Here is a 21,967-nt window from a genome sequence, read left to right as displayed (position 1 = left end):
AACAGACAGAGCACTACCAATTTCCTTCTATGAAGCCACAATTATTCTTATACCTAAAACACAAATACCCATAAAGAAAGAGAACTTCAGAACAATTTCCCTTATGAATATCGATGCAAAAATACTCAATAAAATTATTGGAAACCGAATCCAAGAATACAACCAAATAATCATCTATTATTATCAAGTAGGCTTCATCCCAGGTATGCAATGGTGGTTCAATTTATGTAAAACCATCAATGTAATCCACTACAAACACAAACTCAAAGATTAAAAACCACACGGTCATTTCACTAGATGCTGAGAAAGCATTTGACAAAATTCAACCACCCCTCCATGGTAAAATTCCTGGAAAAAACAGGAATTCAAGGCCCATACCTAAACATAGAAAAAGCCATAAACAGCAAACAAGTAGCTAACATTAAACTTAATGGAGAGAAAATTGAAGCAATCTCACTAAAATCCAGGACTAGACAAAGTTGCCCACTCTCTTCCTACTTATTCAATATAGTACTCAAAGTCCTAGCCAGAGCAATCAGACAAGAAAAGGAGATTAAAGGGATACAAATCAGAAAGGAAGATGTCAAAACATCACTATTCCCAATAGTTCTACTGGAGAACTACTAAACCTGATAAACAATTTAAGCAAAGTGGCTGGGTATATAATTAACTCAAACAAATCAGTAGCCTTCCTGTACTCAAAGGATAAACAAGTTGAGAAAGAAATTAGGGAAATGACACCTGTCATAAGAGTCCCAAATAATAAAAAATACCTCGGTGTGACTCTAACCAAGCAAGGAAAGGTCTGTATGATAAGAACTTCAAGTCTCTGAAGAAAGAAATTGAAGAAGATTTCAGAAGATGGAAAGATCTCCCATGCTCATGGATTGGTAGGATTAATATAGTAAAGATGGCTATTTTGCCAAAAGCAATCTACAGATTCAATGCAATCTCCATCAAAATTCCAATTCATTTCTTCAAAGAGCTAGGAAGAAAAATTTGCAAATTCATTTGGAATAACAAAAAACCAGGATAGCTAAAACTATCCTCAATAATGAAAGAAATTCTGGGGGAATTATCATATCTGATCTCAGGAAGTATTACAGAGCAATAGTGATAAAACTTTATGGTATTGGTAAAGAGACAGGCAGATAGATCAGTGGATTAGAATGAAAGACCCAGAAATGAACTCACACACCTATCATCACTTGATTTTTGACAAAGGAGCCAAAATCACCCAATGGAAAAACGATAGCATTTTCAACAAATGGTGTTGTTTCAACAGGAGGTCAGTATGTAGAAGAATGGAGATTGATCCATTCTTATTACCCTGTACAAAGTTTAAGTCCAAAGGGATTAAGGACCTCCACATCAAACCAGATACACTCAAATTAATAGAAGAAAAAGTGGGGAAGAGCCGCTTAACATATAGGAACTGGGGAAAATTTCCTGAACAGCATACCAATGGCTTATGCTCTAAGATCAAGAATTGACAAATGGGATTTCATAAAACTGCAAAGCTTCTGTAAGACAAAGGACACTGTCATTAGGACAAAACAGCAACTAACTAATTGGGAAAATATCTTTACCAATCCTACATCTGAAAGTGGGCTAATATCCAAAATATACAAAGAACTCAATAAGTTAGATCCAGAGAACCAAATAACCCTATTAAAAATGGGGTACAGAGCTAAACATAGAATTCACAGCTGAGGAATATCTAATGGTTGAGAAACACCTAAAGAAATGTTCAAGATCCTTAGTCATCAGGGAAAACAACCCTGACATTCCACCTCACACCAGTCAGAATGGCTAAGATCAAAAACTCCGGTGATAGCAGATGCTGGTGAGGATGCAGAGAAAGAGGAACACTCCTCCATTTTTGGTGGGATTGCAGACTGGTACAACCATTCTGGAAATCAGTCTGGAGGTTCCTCAGAAAATTGGACAGTGCACTACCTGAGCACCCAGCTATACCTCTCCTGGACATATACTCAAAAGATGCTCCAACATACAATAAAGACACATGCTACCCTATGTTCATGACAGCCTTATTTATAATTATTTATAATGGCCAGAAGCTGGAAAGAACCAAGATGCCTCTCAAAAGAGGAATGGATACAGAAAATGTGGCACATCTGCACAATTGCTGTATTACTTACCAATCAAAAACAATGGCTTCATGAAATTCATAAGCAAATGGACAGAACTAAAAAAATATCATCCTGTGTGAGGTAACCCAATCACAGAAAGACACACATGGTGTGCACTCATTGATAAGTGGACATTAGCCCAAATGCTCGAATTACCCAAGATGTGATGCATGGACCAGTTGCATGTCAAGGAGGATGACCAAAATAGTGTGGGTGCTTCACTTCTTTAAAAGAGGAACAAAAATGTCCATAGGAAGGGATATGGAAACAAAGTTTAGAGTGGAGCCTGAGGGAACGGCCATTCAGAACCTGTCTCACATGTGATATATATATATCTCAACCAAAACTAGATAAGATGGATGAAGCTAAGAAGTTAAGAAGTGCATGCTGACAGGAACTGGTTATAGATCTCTCCTGAGGGACACAACCAGAACATGTCAAATACAGAGTCGAATGTTAGCAGCAAAACACTGAACCGAGAATGGGGACCACCGTTGGAGGAATTAGAGAAGTACTGGAAGAGCTGAAGGGGCTTGCAACCCGCTAAGAAAAACAATGCCAACACACCAGAGCTTCCAGAGGGTAAACCACTTGCCAAAGACTATACATGGACTAACCCTGGGTTCCAACTGCATATGTAGCAGTGCACTTAACTAGCCTTGTTAGAAGGGCACCAGTGGGTGAGAAGTCCTTGGTCCTGAGAGTTTGACCCCAGTTTGAGTTGTTTTGGCGGGCTGATGAGGGGTGGATGGGAGAGACCCTCCTATAGAAAGGGAGGATGAGGGGTTAGGGAGCTGATGGACAGGAAACTAGGAATGGGAATAACATTTCAAATGTAAATAATATACCCAATTTAATGAAAATGGAAAAAAAATGTTGTCCTTTATAAAAGTCATGTTGGTCATGGTGTCTCTTCACAGCAATAAGACAGAAGCAGGTATGAAGGACTTGGGTATTCCTGTGACATTCCTGACCACGCTTTTGTTTGGAAGAATGTGGATTTTTCAACTTTGGATTTGGAAAGCAGTGGAATGCTTTAAATGTGGCTTAATGGGCTATCTTAGGAGGAATACGGAAGACTTTGTTAATGAGAGCAATTTACTCAGACCTGGCCCAAGATGGTTCAGTGAAGAATTATTTCAATATGTGGCTTAGAGACTGTTCTTGTGATATTTTGGGAAAAAATGTGACTGCTTTTTGCCATGGTCCAAAGAGTGTGCCTGAGATTAAGGTGAAGAGATTTAGATTAATTGCTTTGAAAAAGGCAGTCTCAAAGCACCCTGGTATAAATCCTGTTGTGTGGTTACTAAAATTCACTCTTATGAAGAGTATTTTAATGAAAAAATGAAGTTGAGAAAGGAAAAATACAAAATATATGGTTTGAGTATTAAAGGGACACCCAGAAGTGAAATGGATCTGAATCCTGTGTTCAAGGATATTAAATTGAATTAAGGGAGTAATGACCTTGGGGCAAGATCCCACCCAGCTAAATTAGCTACAGGCAACTTAATACAAGCCTGTAATTGTAGTCAAAGATAAGCATATCTCTGAGTTCAAGGCCAGCCTTGAGCAGACCAAGTTTTAGGTGAAGAAAAACTTAAATCTGGGTGTGGTGTTACACACCTTTAATCCCACGAGGCAAGCTTGCATACCTCTAAATTCAAGGTCAATATACAGAGCAAGATCCAGGACAGTCAAGCTTTTAGACAGTGAAGGAGTTAGTAGTATAATACAACAAGAGGGCCATGTTCCAGCTCCTGTAAGCAGCAGAACTCAGCAGCCTCACCCATGTGTCTCCTGCTTTATATTCAAGAGAAGAAGGAAATGATTGATGCTGGTTAGCTGGAGCTAAGAAAGAGATCAGCATCACTGAGGTGAAATCTTCTGGGAAGTGTTTTTTGAGAGCTCTGTTGCAGAAATGCCAAGGCTGTAGCTCGTGCTGCGGCTGGACTTGGTAATGTGAAAGAGTCACTCAGGTGGTACTGGTTTTGAAGGCATGAAGGGGTCATGAAGAGCAGCTGAGGCTGAGCACTGTGAGGGGCCATTGTTGAAGGTACACCTTCAATTGCAATTGATGGCCCAGGACTGAAGGGGTCAGACAAAGGAGTTGAGGCTTGGCACCATGAAGAGAGCCTAGGAGAGGCTATTGGTGAAGCCTAGATGCAATGGAAGTCCCCAGTGTATTAGAGATGCCAGTACCATGGGATGATCACCAAGAACAGCAGCAACAGTGTAGTGTGGATCAACCTGAAGTTAAACTGCTACAGAGGGCAGAGCTGGAGAAGTGAAGCCAGCCCTTTGGATGATTACATGTGGATCCCAGACATTGAAACAAGCAGTAACATTGAACCTGTCTTAGAGACCCAAAGATGTTAAAGATGCAAGAGTCATGGGCTATCTGCTGAAGATAGCTACTAACAGGGACTAAAACCAGCCCAGGAGAAAGGAGTTCGTTGCAGTCAACAAAGAGAAAAAGGAGTTAAAGATCTGAAGATTGCTTGGACCTCCAACATGGAGAAGGCAGAATTTGAAGTTTGCCCAGCTGGTTGCCTGTCTTAATTTGGGGATTACAGTTAAGTGATTAGATGGATCTTGGAAGAGATTTTGAATTTTGGACTTTGCAGATCATATGATAGTATACTTAAGTGATCCCAAAAATTATACCAGAGAACTCCTAAACTGATAAACAACATCAGCAAAATGCCTGGATATAAAATTAAGTCCAACAAATCAATAATCTTCCTCTACTCAAAGGATAAACAGACTGAGAAAGAAATTATGGAACCAACACTCTTCACAACAGTTACAAATAATATAAAATACCTTGGTAGTGGCTCTAACCAAGCAAGTGAAAAATCTGTATGACAAGAACTTCAAGTCTCTGAAAAAAGAAATTGAAGAAGATCTCAGAAGATGGAAAGATCTCCTGCTCCTCGATTGGCAGGATAAATATAGTAAAAATGGCCAATTTACTGGAAACAATCTACAGATTCAATGCTATTCCCATCAAAATTCCAACACAATTCTTCATAGAGTGTAAAAACCAATTTGCAAATTCATTTGCAAATGCAAAAACCCAAGGACAGTGGAAACTATCCTCAAGAATAAAAAAGAACTTCAAGGGTTTCACCATCCTGACCTCATACAGAGCAATGCATTGATAAAACAAACAAAAACAAAGACAAAGTAAAACAAACGAACAGCCAAAATAAAACCCATGGTACTGATACAAAAGATAAGCAGGTAGATCAACAGAATAGAATTGTGTACCCAGAAATGTACATACATACCTATTTTCACTTAATCTTTGACAAAGGATATAAAGCTCTACAATGTAAAAGGAGAACATTTTCAACAAATAGTGCTGTTTTGAACTGTAGGATAGCATGGAGAAGAAAAATTTAACCATTCTTGTTGGCTTACAAGGCTCAAATCCAAGTGGATAAAAAGGTCTATGTGTAAAACCCGATCCACTGAAACTAATAGAAGAAAAACTGGGGAAAATCCTCAAACACCTGGACACTGGGGAAAATTTCTGAAACAGAACATCAAAGGTTTGTGTTCTAAGATCAAGAATCGAAAAATGAGACCTCATAAAACAACAAAACTTCAACAAGACAAAACACACTGCCATTAGGACAAAATGGCAGCCAACAGACTAGGGAAAAGATCTTTACCAATTATATATCAGATAGAGGACTAATATCTAATAAATGCAAAGAACTGAAGAAGTTAGGTCCCAGAGAGCCAAATACCCCTATTAAAAATGGGGTACAGAGATAAACAAAGAATTCTTAACTGAAGAATATAAAATGGCTGAGGAGTCCCTAAAGAAATATTCAACATCTTTAGTCATCAAGGAAATGCAAATCAAAACAACCCTGAGATTCCACCTCATACCTGTCAGAATGGCTAAGTTAAAAAAAAAGCCTCAGGTGACAACAGATGTTGGCAGGGATGTGGAGAAAGAGAAACATTTCTCCATTGTTGGTGAGATTGCAAGCTGGTACAACTATTCTGGAAATCAGTCTGGAGGTTCTTCAGAAAATTGGACATAGTACTACCTGACGACCCAGCTGTATCACTCCTGAGCATAAACCCAACTGATTCCCCAACATAAAACAAGGACACATGCTCCACTATGTTCATAGAAGCTTTATTTATAATAGCTTGAAGCTAGAAAGAACTGAGATGTCCTTCAACAGTGGAATGGATACAAAAAATGTGATAGTTTACACAATGGACTACTACTCTGCTATTAAAAACAATGACTACATGAAATTCTTAGAGAAATAGATGGAACTAGAAAATATCATCTTGAGTGAGGTAACCCAGTCACAAAGGAACACAAATGGTATGCACTCGCTGATAAGTGGATAATAGCCCTAAACCTTGGAATACCTAAAGAAAAAATTTTCAGCTCATTTGAAGCCCAAGAAGGAAGACTAAAATGTGGATGCTTCATTTCTTCTTAGACTGGAGAACAAAATACTCACAGGAGAAAAAAAAAACATGGAGAAAAAGTGAGGCAGGGACTGAACAAAAAGGTCATCCAGAGCTCCCCACCTGAGGATCCATTCGTATGCTGTCGCCAAACCAGTCACTATAAACATCCCAAGAAATGCTTGCATACATGAGCCGGATATTGGTGTCTTCTGAGAGTTTCTTCCAGAGCCCTGCTGATATAGATGAAGATGGTTGCAGCTAACCATTGGACTGAACAAGGGGATTCCAAAGTAGCAGTTAGAGAAAAGACTGAAGGAGCTGTAGGGGTTTGCAACACCATAGGAAAAAACATCCATATCAAACAACCAAACCACACCAGAGATCCCAGGGACTAACCTACCAACCAATGAGTACACAATGATGGACGATGGCTCCAGCTGCATATGTAGCAGAGGATGACCTTGTCCAGCATCAGGAAGAGGAAAAGGCCGTCTACCTGTGAAGGCTTATTTTGCCAGTGTAGCAAATGCATTGATGTGGGAGTGGGTGGGTAGAAATGGGGGCATCCTCATAGAAGCAGGGGTAGGGAAGGAGGTATGTGAGGGGGGAAAAGAGAATAAAATTTGAAATGTAAAAACATAAAATATCCAAGACAAACAGAATTATAATAAAAAAGAAGATTTCCAAACTAATACAACTATTCTTACAGAAATAAAAAAAATGAAATAGGCAGAACACAGGAGGCAAGGTTTTGAAGACATTAATTTACCTCTGTCAAGCATTTTATCATAGAAAACAGAGAAGACAAACTGGGAAGTGGTAGGCTTTTCCTCATGTGTATACATTCTGTGTAATGAGGGAACATCTTTAAAATCTCATTGAAATGTTTGATAAAATAGTATAAGAAGAATATTTAAAGTTACTGGGGAAAATGTTCCCAAAGTGATACTGTAAGTTTCAAATATTTATGTATCCAAATGAAGTAAATACAAATTATACCACTTACAGAATACAGTATGCTTAGAGAATAACACTGAAAATAATTACTTAAATAAAACATTAATAAGGCTGATTGCTTTCTTTCTTAAAGAAACAGAACAATAATGGAAATAAAATAGAAAGAGCTATTTAAAATTCTGAAGATTTATAGCGAATACAGTTAAATTGTTTGCAGTTACAATAATTTAAAGTATGTAAACAAAATAATTTTCAGAGGCAATATAAGATATTAAGAGGAAGATGATTACAGAGACTGACATTAAACTAAATGTTAAGTAGTATTCTTCAGGAAGAAAGAAATTCCAAATGGAACTACAATAATAAGGAAGAATAAAGTATTTTGGAAAGCAACATAATGTAATATTTAGAATGATTTTCAGTGATGTTATATTAAAAGTATAATAAAACAAACACTCCAAAACTTATATGTAACTCTGTAAACAGGTTCCCTGTATCTTTCTGTCCTATGATAAGCAATATTTCAGAAACACTTTGAAAATTAACTTATTTACTAGCAAAAGAATATTCCATCCAAGAGGAAAGAACACATCTTTCTAGCTTGCAAAAGATTCTATACCTCCAGTGTGGCACTTACTCAAGCCCACACATGAATGACCATGTGCATATAAATAAATAAATTAATAAATAATAAATAAATAAATAAATAAATAAATAAATAAATAAATAAACTTGCCTCTCTCTGTTCTTGCTTAAAACAGAGCACTATCTTATCCTAAATGGAAAAAAATCATTTTCGCCTCTATATTGTTCAATAAAATTTGATTATATAGATACCAGTACAAGGAAAGAAAGAAAATAAAAGGAAGCAACAACAACAACAAAACATTTAATTCCCACAGGTAGAATAGTTTTATGAACATTGGAGAAATCTTTTAATATCATTTTAATAAATGAGCACAGTAATATAAAGAAACTTAATATATTTCTATACACATATATCAGTGCATTTTTCAAACTTCTTCATGAAAACTTTTCGCAATTATATTTATAACACAGACACTTATAAATTGGTAAAATGGTGCAGACCATGGGAGATTTTTGAGTGCTTAGGCCTGAGTATTATATTCAAATCTTTATCACACCTCTCCCCCTAACATTCAGGGATCTTTGAAGAAGATTTTAAGAGCCAGAAATGGTGAACAATTTTAAGTACATGTCAGTTTCATTTTTCAGATATAACAGAGCAGATGCACATCACATGTGAACTTGTTGTAAAATAATTGTCTTTATCCATACTAGATCCGACAGTGTAGTGCCCCAAGATATCTGGTAGATATCTTCATCTCAGTCAGCAAAGCGTCTCACCCGTTCTGCTGCATCCCATATCACACTGCAGAAGGCTTCTCTCTGAGCCTGGCAGCAATCTCTCTACCCATCTATTTCCCAAGGCAGGTTATTGCCATGCCTGAAATATACATCTCAATTCTGTGGCAGCCCAGTGTCTCCACCAACACAAACTCTCTTAAACCTAAATCACAATATGAAAGAACACAAAACACAATACCCCTGATCCAATTGATAAAAAGTAATTTGCTCATCTAGACATACAAAACACTGTACACATCCATCCTCTATGAATATTCATAACAGCCTGTAAATGTACAGAGATGAATCTTAACATCAACCCCCATGTTCTCTCAGTGGCTTCTTTGCTCGCTCTGTCTGTTCCTCCATCTAAAACTTTTCTCCCACCCATCCTTCCTTCTTATCCAATGAGAGGCCTCACTACATCTTGTACATGTCTACACCTGCATGATGATATCCTACATGAACTCACCAAGATTATGAGAGAATAAATAAGCTCAAGAAAGACAAAATCAAAGCACAAAGGAGAGAAGGGCAACACAAAATCACACTCCTAACCAAGTAGTTATTTGCTACAGATAGCTGCTAGGACAAAGAAAACCAGTTTTCCTCACTGAAGTGACACTGGAAATACCAATCACATTTCTGTACAGTATCCAAGCTTAAAAGTAATTGGCCAAACCAAGTTGGACTTCATATTTTCTCTGGGCATTCTTTTAAGAGACATTGCATAAAGTCAGGTATGTAGGGAGAATAACAATATCTGGGAGGAACTTGGGGTTGTGGAATGTTATGATAAAAGTATATTCTATGAATTTTTAAGGAACACTTTTTCTTTAAATAAGAATAATAGAATACAATGATATACCCTCAAGAGATGTAAAGCAACTTAGGATATGTCTATTCCAGTGTGAGGCTTCTGAAAAATTATGACCAAAATTCCCTTATATTTTACACATATTAAATGAATGAAAGCACTTAGTATGTTTAAAATAATTTTAAGGCTGAGATTGTTTGTTTGTGAGGAGCTATCTGCTATATTAAATGGAAAAGCTTTTATAAGCATATTAGAAATTGGACATTTATAAATTTGAGGAATGATCCAAATACTCATCAATATAAAGTTATATATCAATATACCAAAATTACTACATGTCAAAATCTAAGAATAATATATTATGGGTCATCATCTCCCCCAGAATCATACATTTGTTATTTCCAGCACACTATTTGACTTCTGCTTACTTGATATTAAATGATAGGAAATATAGAGAGCAGTAAAAAGTAATCTTTTGTTTAAAAAGAGAACAGGCTTAATACAAATGACAGTTACTGATTCTTATCAATGTTCAAAACTTATAAAACAGGGACTGCAATTATGTCATAATATATCAGCACTATGAGCTGACTACATAACACTACAGATGTGTTTTCTCAGAGAATTTTTTTTCCCTTCTTTCTATGGTTAAACCTAGAAGGCTCTTTTTTGCTTGCTACATTCTATGCAATATTTAAAGCATAACAGCAAATGTTTTCCATCTATATTTTTCATGGTGTAACCTCAGAGTTGTTTGTAAGTTACACATTTATATTTTTTTTTATTCCTGGCTTAAATTTAGTTAGTTGGTGTATGTTTTTTGGAGTGTTTTTGTTAAGACTAATTTCCCATTTTGTATTACTTAATTAGAGTGTTATGTTCTGAGAAACCCAACTTCAAATGATGTTGATTTTGTCATTATGCAACCAACATCATGTCTTTATATGAACTAATATTACTGTTCTATCATTGAGCAGTTCAATATTATGGTATCTCTGTAACACATATATTTGATAGTTAAGTGAAATATGTCTATGTAGTGTAGGACTACTTTATATTATTGACCCAATTTGTTTCATGCTTACTTCATACACAGAAAGTAATTATTCTTTAAGATTTTCATCATCTATTTCCATATCCTTATCTTGTAACCAAGGAATAGTTGTTGGGACCTAAATGTTTACAAGAGTAGCATGAACTGTTAAGTAAGCACTGAACCAGTTTTCCAGTCACATCTTATTCATTTTTAATAAAAGTAAATGTTCTAGTGTTTTATTCTAAGTTAGTTAAGGATTAGTTTCATAAGTTAACATTATAGCATCTTGAGTTTACTATTAAAACTGATGCTTCTGAGAAGAAAACATAAATCTTTTTTAAAAATGTAAATGTTGCAAGCTATGGGAAATTTGAAATAATTGCTTCTACCTCAATGCGCTTTGATATCTGTTATCTATCTTCATAAAGATGTGTAATTATTATGTCAATTAAAATGAAAAATAAAATAATAAAAGTTTAAAACATCATTTTCTATAAAGTTTATTTCCTACAGTTTTAAATTAGTTATCAAATAATGCACTTTGCTTAAAATCTTGGTTTTCATTATTGGAAATAAAAGTCTTATTCAAGTCTTTTTTTCAGCCTATGATAACATATTCTTATTTGTAGTGATGAAGTATCAAGGGATTATTCATTCTTTGAATAAAAATATACTTAATCATAATGTTACCTTTATTATTTTTTGTCCTCTGATGAGTGTGAAAGTAATATTTTTGTATACAGTGAGAAGTATCTCTATCCATCCTTTCTTGTCTAAGTAACCATTTGACTGGTTAAAATAAAAATGACTATGGCCTATAGTATAATTTAAGTGGGACATCCTGCCGAGAAAGTAAGTTGGGAAAGGACAGAGTTGCAGGGGAAATCAGAAGAGTGAAACTGAGGAGAGGTTATGAAACAACCAAATAGCAGAACTTAGATTAGTATAAAGTGGATAATTGGAATATGATCTCATGGGAACCGTGCCTGGTATAATTCTAAAAGCTATTAAATAAATATAAGTTTATGTGGCATTATTCTGGAGCTGGTATGGCCATAAAAAGGCCCACATGGCTGCAGTATTATTTTCCTTACCCATCTTTCCAGTCCATTTTATCATTCATCTTTCAAAGTTGTATCAAATGTATTACCATCTCAGTATAATGCTTCCTTGGATAACTTTGGTAGTAATAAGACATTTTTTTGTTCTTTCTGTGTATTCCTGTAATACCTTCCACATTATTTAAATGATCAATTTCTTGGAAGTATGTTCATTTTCAATGTGGTTTATTTCTACCAAATTCATATTATGATTTCATTCCTGTTATAGATACATGTTATGGAAGTAAAACTCTAATTAATGATTTGAATTCTTTTCTCTTGAAGAGATTAATGTAATAATTATATGACTGGATTATTGTAAAGTGATACTGGCATCTGATTTCATATTTATTTACATGTATATGCTAATAAATCAGATATCCCCAACTATATTGATTCCCTTTTTGCTATATTTTTTGTCACTGAATTCAAATGTAATGGACAATAAAGAAGGAAGAAAAACATTGAAAAATTGTTATAGGGCTCAATTACATTTTGTTATAATAAAAGTTCTACTTTGTAAAAACGGCTCCCATATTGTTTATAATTCAGTCTAATCATGCTATTTTGTTCTACCACTAATCTCTTTGGCTTCAAAAATATGTTAGTTGCTCCCACATGATTGCTTCTAAAATGAAATACTTTGTTAAACTGTTACTTTCTTTTACTATTACTTTTGAAATATCTAAGTGAGAAAAGAAAACTAATTAGAAACTGAGAATTTGACATGAACAGAAAAAAAGCATAGCATACCCATAGATCAGTATATTGCCATTTTAATGCCATAATGGATGGGAGTGAATTATTTATTATACCACAACAGACCATTATCTGTAGGTTTTATAGTTTATATTCTTTTGAGTCACTGTGTGAGGAAATATGATAGCAGGTGAGATCTTTGGATTAACATTAACACATACTTGTCATAGATAACCTGTGAACTTCTTATGACTTCTAGCCACATCTCAAAAGACCACATCTTGTAAGCACATTTTCATTTCTATCCTCTTGTTCCAAAATCTAAACTGAGAGCAAAATATAATTCCTTTTCCAACATATTCATACATAAGGTATTAGTTTTTCTTCCTGACTTTTAATGTATAGCTACAGAAAATGGAGAAATCTTGAAAAGAGCATCTCTATTTCTCAAAAAGATTTATTAGAAGTTTAGTTGATAATGTTCATAAATTTCATGTTAAACATTAGTGGGACATATGTCTTGTGTAAGGATATATTTGTTAAGGACAGGTTAAATTAAACTTCTCTTTGATTTTTTTCAGATATAATGTTTACTTTGAAATATAGCTAAAACTCAATCATGTTGTTTCACAGCCATTTATTAAGTACAGATAATGCTACTAATACCATTTGATAGAAATTATAAATGCTAACATACAAAAATAATGTATCAACCAGGTATAGTTGTCATAATTTTTCATAAATCCACCATAAACTAAAAAGGCTGGAAGAAATTTCAACTGATGATGTTTATATTCTGCACAACTCAAGCGCTCTGGTTACTGAGATATTCAGACATTATCAACTTAGAGTACATTCTCTGGTACTACTAATTTTTTTACATACTTAGAAATAATGATTTTGTATATTTTTGTTGCCTTCTCATAAAGTATTTTCTAGGGTTGAAAAGGTGACATGGTAACACCATTAGAAATTTAAAGTATGCACTTTATTTAATACTATGAGAAATTAATTAAACAATGAATGTCTCTTTATTAATACTGGAAATCTTAACATTTCTCTTATCTACTTATCTTATTGTGAAACTGTTACAGTTATAATTTAATAAATATTATTTGTAAAGGAAAACTAAAACAAAAGGTATGAAAAATCCCTAGTCCAAATTACTGTTTTTTTCAAATAAGTATTACAGTGACATTAGATATTACATAGGTATATTTTTAACTCAGTTGTCATTTATTATCACATAAATAAGGATTGCTTGTGATTGATTGCTTATTTTATATCAGATAGTGGTAAATTTTAGAAATTTAAAGTAATTAAAATCATACATCATTTGTTCCATCATTAGAATCATAGTTAGAACAAAAGTAAGTATCTACCTATTTATTATATTTTAAAGTAATATAACATGTCAGGGTGTATAACATTTACTTTCATAAAATGTATGCACTAGTCCTTTGTGTATATAAAAACTTTCACATAACATCTAAGATCCTAGAACTATATATTAGGAGTTTTGAAATTGCATAAATTTTAATTTTAGAAAACCAAAACATGATTTATTGCACATGTATACAATTACAAGACCAAATGCATGCTTAGAAACAATGCATACTTAAATAAATGTCTAAAAGTGGCTAACAGTCCATAGTTGATTCATCTCATTATGTAGCAGCTTGTCTATTATATTAGAGATATGTCATTCATTAAAAGAAGCAATATTCAGTAATTATCAAGTTGTAAATAAAGCCTAGGAAATGATTGAAACAATGGAGAATGAGTTAAACTGAGCCTATTATTTAACTAAAAGGTTTTTTTTTTTTGTTCTTGTTGTTGTTTTCTTACCTGTCAAATGGAACTGCCTAGATCAAGGGCACTGAATCATAAACCATGGAAACATGGACTCACAAACCTCTCACAAGTGGGCAATTATGCTGCTTGCTTGCAAAAATATGGCACTTAGTAACAACAAATCTTTAATATAGTGAACACAGCATTAACCACAAAGTTGAAAGTGAGGTCAGAAGTCATACAGTTTAAGTTATTGCTTCTGGAATCTTAACAAACAAAGTAATTTGAACACTTTCAGTGAAAACAAATAAAAATGATGGAAATAATTTTAAACATACAGGTCAAAATCAACATAAGAAAAACTTGTAATAAGTGATTCGAAAGCTGAATAAAAACAAATGTGAAGTGGAACCAAGAGAAAAAAAATAAATTGATATTTATCTTTCAAGTAAACAATATTGGACAAACATGAACTTCAACTGTGGGTTTAACATTATCTCAAGACCACAGAGAGAATAGACAGAGAGAAATATTCTAATCAGAAAGACCCTCAACTTGAGTTGAAGTCCAAAAGAGCCATACCTCGAAAGTAAGAAAATGCTAGAAACAAATCTTATTTCCTTCCCATGTTCAGAAGAATATATGGAAACTTTCAACTGGGCTTGTAATAAGAACCAGTGTAGTTTGATGTTGGCTATTGGCTTGCTGTATATTGCTTTGATGATGTTTAGGCATGTGCCCTGTATTCCTGATTTCTCTAATACTTTTAATATAGAGGGAGTCTAGATTTTATCAAAGGCATATCCAATGTGATAATCATGTGATTTTTTTTCTTTTGTTTTGTTTACATTATAGATTATATTAATAGATTTATGTATATAAGAGCATCCCGGTATCCCTGGGATGAATCCTACTTGATATTCATCAATAATGTATTTGATGTATACCTGGATTCAGTTTATGAGTATTTTTGTATCAAATTCATTTAAAAAATCACTCTGAAATTTGTTTTCATCATTGAGTGTTTGTGTGGTTTAGGTACCATGGTGAACGTTGCCACATAGAATGAGTTTGGTAGTGTTCCTTCTGTTTTTATTTTGTGGAATTGTTTGAGAACTATTTGAATTGGCTCTTCTTTGAAAGGCTGGTAGAATTCTGCATTAAATCCATCTGGCCCTCTTTAAGTAGTTTACCTGAACTCAATTTAACTTTGGTAAGTAGTATCTGTTCGGAAAATCATCAGTTTCATTTAGAATTTCCAGTTTTGTGAAGTACAGGTTTTTGAAGTAAGATCTAATGATTCTTTGAATATTCTCATTGTCAGTTGTAATGTGTCCTTTTTCATTGCTGGTTTTTTGATTTGAATACCATCTCTCTGTCTCTTAGTTTGGCTAAGGGTTTACCTATCTGTGTATCTGTGATACAGGGCATTTGTGATAAACTTTGCCTGGTATCAGTACAGAAAGTCCTGGGTCAATCGATGCAATGGAATCAAAGAGTTAGAAATAAAAACACACACCTATGGACAGTTGATTTTTGATGAAAAAAAAACTGAAATCATACAATGGAAAAAAGAAAACATCTTGTTGATTTTCTCAAAAAAACAGTTTTTGTTTCATTGGTTCCTTCTATTGTTTACTTTATTTCTAGCTGAGTGATTTCAACCCTGATTTTGATTAATTATTGCCTCCTACTACTCTTTGGTGTGCTTGGGTTCTTGCTGTTGTTGTTGCTCTTGTTGTTGTTGTGGTTTTGCTGTTTTGTTTGTTTTCCTAGAGCTGTCAGGGGTACTTTTAATTGCTGCTATGAGAACTCTTTAATCTTTTTATGATGCATTTAGTGCTATAATCAGCAAACCAGTAACCAACAGCAAACTAAAAAGAGAGAAACGTAAAACATGTCCAGTAAAATCAGGGGCAAGACAAGGCTGCTTACTACTCACCACCTATCTATTCTATAACCTGAGTTCTAGTCACAGCAATAAGATAACTAAAGGAGATCAAGTGGATACAAATTGGAAAGGAAGAAGTCAACATATTGACATTGGTGGATATATATATATATATATATATATATATATATATATATATATATATCCTAAAAATTCTACAAGAGAAAACCTGTAGCTGATAAACACCTTCAGCAAAGTGGCTAGATTAAAAAGAAAATAATTCATGGAATGCAGTAGTCCTCCTTCATACAAATGATAAATAGGCTGAGAAAGAAACTAGAGAAACAACACTCTTTGCAACAGCCACAAATACTATCAAATATCTTGCTATAATTCTATCCATGCAAGTCAATGGTCTGTATGACAATAACTTCTATTCCCTGAAGAAAGAAATTGAAGAAGATATCAGAAGATGAAAAGATCTCCCATCATCATGAATCCATAGAATTAATGTAGTGAAAATGCTCATCTTACCAAAAGCAATCTACAGATTCAATGTAATACCCATCCAAATTCCAACAAAACATTTATAGACAATGAAAGAGTAAATTTCAACTTCATATGTAAAAACAAAAATCCCAGAATAACCAAAAGAATCCTGAAAATTAAGCTAACTTCCAGAGGAATCACCATTCCTCATCTGAAGCTGTGATACAGGGCATTAGTGATAAACTTTGCCTGGTATCGGTACAGAAATACACAGGTCAATTAATGCAATGGAATCAAAGAGACAGAAATAAAAACACACACCTATGGACACTTGATTTTTGATGAAAAAAAAAAAACAAACCTGAAATCATACAATGGAAAAAAAGAAAATAACTTCAATAAATGGTACTAGTGAAATTAGTTTTTTACATGTAGAAGAATGTAAATAGATCCATACTTATCACCCTGCAGAAAACTCAAGTCCAAGTGGTTTAAGGACTCTAACATTAAACAAAACATATTGAATCTCAAAGAATAGAAACTGGGAAATATTCTTGAAAGCACTGTTAAAGGAAACAACTTCTTAAATAAAATACCAATGGCTCAGGCTCTAAGATCAACAATTGATAAAGGGAATTTCATGGAAATTGTAAACTTTTTTAAGGCAAAGGACACTGTCACTAGAACAAAATGTAATCCTACAGACTGGCAAAGGATATTCACAAAACCTACATCTGAGAATGGGCTAACATTCAAAATTTAGAAAGAACTCAAGAAGCTAGACACCAACAACCTAAATAACACAGTTAAAAATGTAGTACATTTGAGTTAATTTTATACCCAGTCACTTTGCTGAAGGTGTTTGTCAGGCTTAGTAGTTCTCTGGTGAAACTTTTGGGATCACTTAAATATACTATCATATCATCTGAAAATAGTGATATTTTGACTTCTTCCTTTCCAATCTGTATCCCCTTGATCTCCTTTTGTTGTCTGATTGCTCTGGCTATGACTTCTAGAACTATATTGAATAAGTAGGGAGAGAGTGGGCAGCATTGTCTAGTCCCTGATTTTAGTGGGATTGCTTCAAGTTTCTCTCCATTTAGTTTAATATTAGCTACTGCTTTGCTGTATTTGGCTTTTAGTATGTCTAGGTATGGGCCTTGAATTTAAATTCTTTCCAGGACTTTTATCATGAAGGGGTGTTGAATTTTGTCAAATGCTTTCTCAGCATCTAATGAAATGATCATGTGGTTTTGTTCTTTCAGTTTGTTTATATAATGGATTTTGTTGATGATTTTCCGTATATTAAATAATCCCTGTATGCCTGGGATGAAGCCTACTCGATCATGATGGATGATTGTTTTGATGTGCTCTTGGATTCGGTTTGCCAGAATTTTATTGAGTATTTTTACGTCGATATTCATAAGGGAAATTGGTCTGAAGTTCTCTTTCTTTGTTGGGTCTTTGTGTGGTTTAGATATAAGAGTAATTGTCGCTTCATAGAAGGAATTTGGTATTGCTCCATCTGTTTCAATTTTGTGGAATAGTTTGGATAGTATTGGTATGAGGTCTTATAAGAAAGTCTGATAGAATTCTTCACTGAACCTAGATAGACTGAGCTCTTTATGGTTGCGAGACTTTTAATGACTGCTTCTATAGGAGTTATGGGGTTGTTTAAATGGTTTATCTGTTCCTGAAAATCAGTAGCCTTCGTCTACACAAAAGAGAAACAAGCCAAGGAAGAAATTAGGGAATTAACACCCTTCATAATAGTCCCAAATAATATAAAAAACCTCGGTGTGACTTTAACCAAGCAAGTGAAAGATCTGTATGAGAAGAACTTCAAGCCTCTGAAGAAAGAAATTGAAAAAGATCTCAGAAGATGGAAAGAACTCTCATGCTCATGGATTGGCAGGATTAATATAGTAAAAATGGCCATTTTACCGAAAGTGATCTACAGATTCAATGCAATCTCCATCAAAATTCTAATCCAATTCTTCAGAGAGTTAGACAGAACAATTTGCAAATTCATCTGGAATAACAAAAAACCCAGGATAGCTAAAACTATCCTCAACAATAAAAGAACTTTTAGGGGAATTGCTATCCCTGATGTTAAGCAGTATTACAAAGAAATAGTGATAAAAAATGTATGGTATTGGTACACAGACAGGAAGATAGACCGGTGACCAGAACTGAAGACCAAGAAATGAACCCATACACCTATGGTTATTTGATTTTTGACAAAGGAGCCAAAAACATCGAATGGAAAAAAGATAGTATTTACAAAAAATGGTGCTGGTTCAATTGGAGGTCAGTATGTAGAATGCTGATAGATCCATTCTTATCACCCTGTACAAAGCTTAATTGTAAATGAATTGAGGACCTCCACATCAAACCGGATACACTCAAACTAATAGAAGAAAAAGTGAGGAAGCATCTCGAACAAATGGGCACTGGAGAAAATTACCTGTACAAAACACCAATAGATTATTCTCTAAGATCAAGAATTGACACATGGGATCTCATAAAACTACAAAGCTTCTGTAAGGTAAAGGACACTGTTGTTAGGACAAAATGGCAACCAACAGATTGGGAAAAGATCTTTACCAATCCTACAACCGATAGTGGTCTCATATCCAAAATATACAAAGAACTCATGAAGTTAGAGTCCAGGGAGACAAATAACACTATTAAAAATTGGAGTTCAGAGCTAAACAAAGAATTCATAGCTGAGGAATGCCGAATGCCTGAGAAGCACTGAAAGAAATGTTCAAAATCCTTAGTCATAAGGGAAATGCAAATCAAACAACCATGAGATTTCACCTCACACCAGTCAGAAAGGCTAAGATCAAAAACTCTGGTGACAGCAGATGCTGGCGAGGATGTGGAGAAAGAGGAACACTCCTCCATTGTTGGTGGGATTGCAGACTGACACAACCATTCTGGAAAGCAGTCTGGAGTTTCCTCAGAAAATTAGACATTGAACTACCTGAGGACCCAGCTATACCTCTCTTGGGCATATACCCAAATATGCCCCAAAATATAACAAAGACACATGATCCACTATGTTCATAGCAGCCTTATTTATAACAGCCAGAAGCTGGAAAGAACCCAGATGCCCTTCAACAGAGGAATGGATACAGAAAATGTGGTACATCTACACAATGGAATATTACTCAGCTATCAAAAACAATGACTTTATGAAATTCGTAGGCAAATGGTTGGAACTGAAAATATCATCCTGAGTCAGGTAACCCAATCACAGAAAAACACACATGGCATGCACTCATTGATAAGTGGATATAAGCCCAAATGCTCAAATTACCTTAAATGTACAGAACCAAAATGTGAATGCTTCAGTCCTTCTTTGAAAGGGGAACAAGAATACCCTTGGGAGGGGATAGGGAAGCAAAGTTTAGAACAGAGACTGAAGGAATGCCAATTCAGTGCCTGCCCCACAAGACGCCCATACATATTCAGCCACCGAACTAGATAAGATGGATGAAGCAAAGAAGTGCATGCTGATAGGAACTGGATATAAATCTCTCCTGAGAAACACAGCCAAAATACGACAAATACATAGGCGAATGCCAGCAGCAAACCACTGAACTGAGTATGGGACCCCGTTGAAGGAGTCAGAGAAAGGGCTGAAAGAGCTTGAAGGGGCTTGAGACCCGATATGAACAACAATGCCAACCAACCAGGTCTTTCAGGGACTAATTCACTACCCAAAGACTATACAGGGTCTGACTTTGGGCTCCAACTGCATAGGTAGCAATGAATCGCCTAGTAAGGGCACCAGTGGTAGGGGAAGCCCTTGGTCAAGCCAATTGAACCCCCAGTGATCGGGATTGTTGGGGGGAAGGCAGTAATTGAGAGATGATGGGGAGGGGAACACCCATACAGAAAGGAGAGTGGGAGGGGTTAGAGGTATGTTGGCCTGGAAACTGGGAAAAGGAATAATGATTGTAATATAAATAAGAAATACCCAATTTAATAAAGATGGAGGGAAAAATGTGGTACAGTGCTAAACAGATAATTCTCAACAGTGGAATCTAGAATGGCCAAGAAACACTTAAAGAAGTGTTCAAACTCCTTAGTCATTAGAGAAATGCAAATCAAAACAACTATTTGTTTCCATCAAAATGGCTAAGATTAAAAACTGAAGAGACAGCATATGCAGGTCAGGATGTGGAGCAAGGGGAAAACTTCTCCATTGCTGGACAGAATGTCAACTTGTATAACTACTATGAAATCAGTTTGGCAGTTTCTCAGAAAACTAGGAATAGTTCTCCCTCATGAGTCAGCTATACCACTCCTGGGACTATACCTAAAAGATGCTCTACCATCTGACAAGAATATTTGCCATTCTTTGTTCAAAGCATGTTTACTCTTAATAGCCAGAAACTGGAAACAATCTACATGTCCCTCAACTGCCTAATAGAGAAACAAAATGTGGTACATCTACACAATGGAATACTATTCAGGTATTATAAACAAAGGTATCATGAATTGTGCAGGCAAATGGACAGAACTTGAGAATATCATCCTGAGTGAGGTAATCCAGACCCCAAATGACATTTATGGTATGGACCACTTATAAATGGATATTAGCCATAATGTACAGGATGTCCACACTGGGCTTCATAGACCCAAAGAGTGCAGCTTGGCCCTCTGACCTCAACATGTCTTCAGCTTGTAGCATAGATGATGTCTATTCACATAGCTTTCAGTCATAATATGAGCCAAAAACATTTATATCACCTCCAGCTGCAACAGGACCAAGGGCCCCAACATGAACCTCAGGTTAACAAATGGACCATGATACATCAACATGGCCTCAGGTTGCATCACAAGCCAACTCTTTGAGAAGCATGGTCTATGGTCTGTTTTGTGCCTGAGGGTTATGTTGATGTCTGTAGTCAGTGTTACCATGGGTGGCCAGGGTAATTTCAGTGGTCTGTGCTGACCTAAATAGATCTTGATTTCTCTGGACTGTGCTGTAGCTCATGGATGTTTGGTTTTTCTTGATCTGTGTTTCTTCTAGAGACCATGTGGATTCCCATCCAAGTATATCTACACAGAAGGCTGTGTAGATATTGTTGACTCTTTAGCTTGTGTTTGGGACCCTTCCCTTTTTCAACCTTGACATGAGGTTGTAGGTCTTGTTTTGTTGTAAACTGTGATGTTCAGTTGATATCCCTTGGATACTTACTC

Source organism: Rattus rattus, chromosome X (genome assembly GCF_011064425.1).
Source record: "Rattus rattus isolate New Zealand chromosome X, Rrattus_CSIRO_v1, whole genome shotgun sequence".
Taxonomy (NCBI): domain Eukaryota; kingdom Metazoa; phylum Chordata; class Mammalia; order Rodentia; family Muridae; genus Rattus; species Rattus rattus.
This window is presented reverse-complemented; position numbering follows the sequence as displayed.